The following is a 5,815-nucleotide window of genomic DNA, read 5'->3' on the forward strand; positions in this document are numbered from 1 at the left end:
TTTTTTTTTTTGTTGTTTTTTTTTTTTTTTAGTTTTTTGTGGTTGGGGGGCGGTGCCAGGCTGGGGGCGCGCTGGGGGGGCGGGGGCAGTGCCAGGCTGGGGGTGTGCTGGGGGGGCTGGGGCAGTGCCAGGCTTGGTGTGTGCGGTGGGGGGGCGGGGCGGTGCCAGGCTGGGTGTGTGCACGGGGGGCAGGGCGGTGCCAGGCTGGGGGCGTGCTGGGGGGGCGGGGGCAGTGCCAGGCTGGGGGCGTGCTGGGGGGGCTGGGGCAGTGCCAGGCTTGGTGTGTGTTTGATGGAATAGGGCAGTGCCTGGCTGTGTGCGGTGGTGGTTGCCAGGGAAGCAGTGCAGACTGTGAGACAGGGGGGCAGTGCTAGAGCATGTCTGTGCTGAGAGTTGGCGACGGTCTCCACTTGTGTTAATGTGGCGGTTGCCAGACTGCTCTGCTGCAATGGCGGGTTACTGGGCTGGAAGATGATGCCAGGCTGTGTCTGTGTAGATAGAGAGAGCAGTGCTAGGCTTTGTCTGTGGCGAGCTCATGATATGCTGGTGGGAAGGTGGGGGCAGTGCCTGGCTTTGTGCTGCTGGGGCCAATGTAAGATCTAGATGTGTGTCTCTGTGGAACAGTCTCCAGCTATCTCAGGCAGTACCAGAGCTGTGTGACCCTGCTAGGTTTTATGTGTCATAGGAAGTCCATGATTAGTTACAGGATAAAGGATATCAGTTCTTTCTGAGAATCTTAACTCCTGCACTTGTTGCCCCCGGCTGTGACTTCCTTGTTAGATTTTGTTGGCAGAGGTCAAACAGAAAGTGACGGAGATAAAATGAAGAGTAGATATTCTCCTCTTTGGAGATGTGCTTTGAAACGAAGTGTGGCACAACTGGGCAGTCAGAAACTCTTTAAAGTTCCAATTTGCCGTGTTATATTTCTGGTGATAATAGGGTGATATGTTCAGAATACACTCACATCATAAAGTGTCAGACATAGATGCAACCACTGGAGAGGCAAGGAGAGATGTGCCCCTCAACTTTACTCTCTCAGTGTAGCTGAAGGACGCTTGAATTTCATTCTTGCTCTCCTTCCCCCACTTCTTCAAGCTCAACTTTTTTTTTAAATGTGGTTGCACCACTAGTTAAGTTAGGCAAAGAGCAACTTTCAGCACAGTGTAGACCCTACCATATCAGGGGCTTGTTTCAAATCTCTACTATGGGAATATGGAAGATCCACACAGAGCAATTCCATCCATTGGATTGGATCATTAGTAATTGATAAAAGCTGCTCTGCACAGACACATACCAAATCAGGCAGCCTTCCAGAGTCTAATTTAAAAAACAGCCTGACTTGGCATAGGTTTCTTATAATATAAAGTGGATATTGTTACTGATAGAGCATTACTAGAGCAGCCCTGCTGGAATACCACCAGCTTCTTATTATAAATCTCTCTTTTCAGACATCTAGATCTCAATCACTTAGCATCATGTTGATCTGAAATATGATATTTAAGCAGCTGGCTCAAATGAGCCACTTAAATCTCATTCATTTGATTTTAAGTTGCTCTACAAATACATTTCTGTAGTTTCTGGAGATTTTACACCAGTCTCAAGGCAAAAAGAATTATTTTGCTTATAAAGTTAAAGTTGGCCAGGCAGTTCTTTTTTGAAGATTAGTTGTTACTTGAATGAGTCTACTCCAGAGAACTTCTAGTTGCTGCAGGAAGTGGTGTCAGTGATTTAGAGTCAGTACTGAATCAGTGCCCCAACATGGAGCGTGCTGTACGGCTGAAGATACTGTCTTTTCTTCAAACCAAATTCTTGGCCATGTGACGATTTCATGGTATCTTTTGTATCAGCCAAGGAGTCATGGCCACATTTCAATGTAAGGAATTATATTTTCCCTCCTTAAATCTGCTGACTTTACTGACGAAACCAATTTTTTTCTCATAATACAAGTTTTTAATTACATTTTATTCCTGTTATTCTAGCAGAGCCTGTAAGCTTAGGGAGAAAAAGGTGGATTCTCTTCTGTTAGGTTTAAATATTTGCCCACACTGTATAGTGAATGGAAAAAATAAGCTTTATGCTGTGACTGAAATCTACAGACCAAGCCAATGCAAATTGTGCTTTGCACTATAGTTTTCAAATGACAGTACAAATCATAGAGAAATATAATGAGCAGAAGTGGGGTAGGAAATGTGTTCACTGGGTGGGAAATTAACTATTTAGAGCCAGAGAATTGACAGTTTAGTGAGGGGAAAGAGAGGAGGAAAATTTCTTGGCTTCCTCCCTGTAAATACATTACTGACTTTATGGCACCTGGGATCTTTTCAAAAAATGGAGGGAGAAATCCCAGTACCATCAAGTGAATGACAAAACTCCCTCTGATTAAATTAAATAGGGCCATGATTTTTCATCCAGAGTATCCACTTTTTGGTTGAGGACCTATTAAAACTGAGTTCTGTTTCTTTAAATCAGTTGGCAATCTGATGCTTCACATGAAGCACGTGTTGCACGTACTCACTGGAACATCTGCATTGGCAGCTTCTGCTGTTTAAAAAGACAGGCAATGAATTCCAACAGGAGGGCAAAGGGGAGGACAAACAGAGAACCAGGAAATAAACATACACTCACTGGGATGGTTGGTATAGCTGCAGAATGCAAGCAAGGCTGCCAAGCTGGGACAGTTTGAATAAAGGGAGATTATAAACAATGACAAATTCAGGTTTTAGATGCACCGAGAAATCTCTCATCTTAGAATGGAGATACTTAAACTGACTTAAAATGAGAGACAGACAGGCCTGTTCCAAAAATCTGAGATGAACTGTGGAGCTGAATCCAAAGTCTGAATCTAGGTAAAGTGCTGAATCAAAACCTGGATCTGAACGTAAGACCTGGCTCCAAACATGAACTCACAGCTTTGAAATTTGAATCTATATAAAGGGCTCAACCAAAACCTGCGATCTGAACTTCCCTGACTCTAGAGAGTTGGAATCCAGACCCAAATTTTTCCAGTGTTTGGTGTGTCCAGATCTGGGGTTTGGATCTGCGTTATTACATAGATATTTATTCAGTATTTATATTTCAATAGCACCTAAAGGTCACACACAGGTTGGGGGGCATTGATGGATTTGAGCTGCTTGGGATTTGAATCCAGGGTTTTCCTTCGGGGCTTGTCTCTAATTAAACAAATCCCAAGTGAAAGAATCTTCCTTAAAAATAAAACGAATGAGACCTGGCAGGTTTGAAGGGGCAGGTTCTCTAGGGAGAATCCATAGCCTATCAGATTGCTACCTGCTGTGGTGCATTGTTTTATACTGAAGACTTTTCTGTTTGCCCAACTATATCGAGAAAATCCCTACTCTGAGGTCAGGGATTGGAATCGAAGGTGATTTAAACACACTCAGGCATTTACTTTGATTGCACAAACAAAATCAGATCTATGGCTCTTTGTTGAGGTGTCAGGGTTGCCAATATTCTTACATGAAGCAAAACTGAATGCCCCAACTAGTTATAAAACGGTAGACCCTACATCTCTCTGGGATATCTTTGATGTACTTCATATTTTCTCTTCCCTTTCAAGATCTTGCTTCCTCAGGTTTCCCCTGCAGAGGCCCATAGTCCTTAGGGAACTAAAATTCCACTTGATTGCAAGTTTGTGTTGCCTGCCTAAAGACAGCATCTACATCACTGAGTGTGTTTCTTCTCTGATTTACAACTGTGAGCTTTGTATCAGGAAGCATCCAGCATCTGACCCATTACTTTGATGTTAATATCCTGACACACACTGTACATTTCCTGACACTTGCTCCCTATCCTCAATCAAGCACTCCCCATCTCTCTGATACTAATGGCACTTTTTTCTATCCCAATGCACATGCTCTACCATCTCCAGTTCTCTGCCCCTGACTTTCATATACCCCTGTTGATCTACCCAGTGCTATTCCCTCTACCCTGACAGATTTCCTATCCTCACATACAGGCAGTGGGCCAAATTCAGCCCTGAGTGGAGGAGGGGCTTGGGGTTTCAGCCCTGCAGGGCGCACCTGCCAGGGCTCGGGGCTTCAGCCGCCTTACCCCCTGGCTCCTGGCAGGTGTGCCCTGGCTCTTGAACTTCTGAAGATTGTCGTATGTGGCTCAGAGGGCCAGTAAGTTTGGCCACTCCTGCTCTAGATTCTACTGCAATATAAACAGTAGTAATAATAAATAATATTTAATAACTTGCTCCAGGCCACACAGCAAGTCAGTATCAGAGATGGGTCTACTCGGCGCAACATTCAATACCTTACAAAAATGACCAGAACCCCCTCCCCCCCGCCTCATCCTTTTAAATTAGTATATTTGTATTACACCAATAAGGCAAACCAAACATATAAAATAGCCCTGTTACAGAACTAAGCAGGACTTGCACAACAAAACCATTAAAGATGAACTAACCAGGTTCTTAATGATAAACAGAAAAATAAATGTAACCAAAAGGAGAACTGAGCAGTAAACGTTAGCTGAGGAAACACACCACGTATCTATGGGAGTATTGTAACAGATTTTACACTATGCTAGTAAGAGATGACTAATGTGAACTGACAGGTGGAAGGAAAATATTTAATAATGATCCCCAAATTCCAGAGCTGTGTGTAATCTTTTTCTGCTGCAACTTTCTCAGGCTTAATGTCTGTGCAAATGTGCAAACCACGTGCAGGGGTGCTGGAACAATTTGTATACAGTAGAACCTCCGAGTTACGAACACCCCGGGAATGGAGGTTGATTGTAATTATGAAATGTACATAACTCTGAACAAAACATTATGGTTCTTTCAAAAGTTTACAACTGAACATTGACTTACTACAGCTTTGAAACTTTACTATGCAGAAGAAAAATGCTGCTTTCCTTTTTTTTAGTAGTTTACGTTTAACACAGTACGGTCCTGTATTTGCTTCTTTTCCAAATCAGGTTTTGTGGTTGACTCTGGTGTTCGTAATTCTGAGGTTCTATTGTGGGGGTGCTGAGAGCCACTGAACCAAACTGTAAACCCTGTATATGATGGAAACCACTTCAAGGGGTGTGGCAGCACCCACAGTTCCATCACCTACAATCACATGATAACCATGCATTGGATGAGCCTGGGGGGAAGTGTTCCTCCCACTTCTAGTGGCTCATCTCTGACCACGATTAAATGCTCCACTTCCCTCAGCTCCTTCAGTACAAATCCATCCCTTGGGTCCTGATACACACAGGGAGGCTGGAACAGTGGGGGTGCTGGGGATGGAAACCATGTTATTTGGTGTCTGTTATTACTACTTTAATCCAGCTGCAACCCCCCTAGCTCCAGCACCACTGGATGTACAGTCACAATGGGGGGGGGGGGTCCAAAGCAAACCCGGCATTCCCCTGAAGACCCTCCACCCTCAACACACATCCTTTGGGAAAGTTGGGAGCTGAACTTTGCCACATGAGTTCATTTCTAAATAGTAATAGAGAGGATCTCTCTGTGTAGCATTTCTCATGCCTAAATCGCCCGCAATACTTAACGAGGTGTGTCCAGAAAGCCCCCCTGAAGTGGGGCAGTGGGGATGCGGTGACTGGAGCCGGAACCCTGTCTGCTCTAGGTCCCGCAGGCTGGGGGCTGGGTTAGCGGGGAGCGGGTTAGGGGTGGGGGAAGGCAGTGGGGTGGGCAGACTCCCCAGCTTTCGGGGGGCTGGGCCCTTGTCCCAGGCGGCTCCAGCGATCGGCCCCTGCCGCCGGGCGGGCGGAAAGGCTGCAGTCGGCCGGGCTGGAGGGAAGGGGCTGAGCCAGGACTGCAGGGAGGAGCCCCCCGGAGGGGCGG

Source organism: Terrapene carolina, unplaced genomic scaffold (genome assembly GCF_002925995.2).
Source record: "Terrapene carolina triunguis isolate 2854851 unplaced genomic scaffold, T_m_triunguis-2.0 Scaffold714, whole genome shotgun sequence".
In the NCBI taxonomy this organism is placed as follows: Eukaryota; Metazoa; Chordata; order Testudines; family Emydidae; genus Terrapene; species Terrapene triunguis.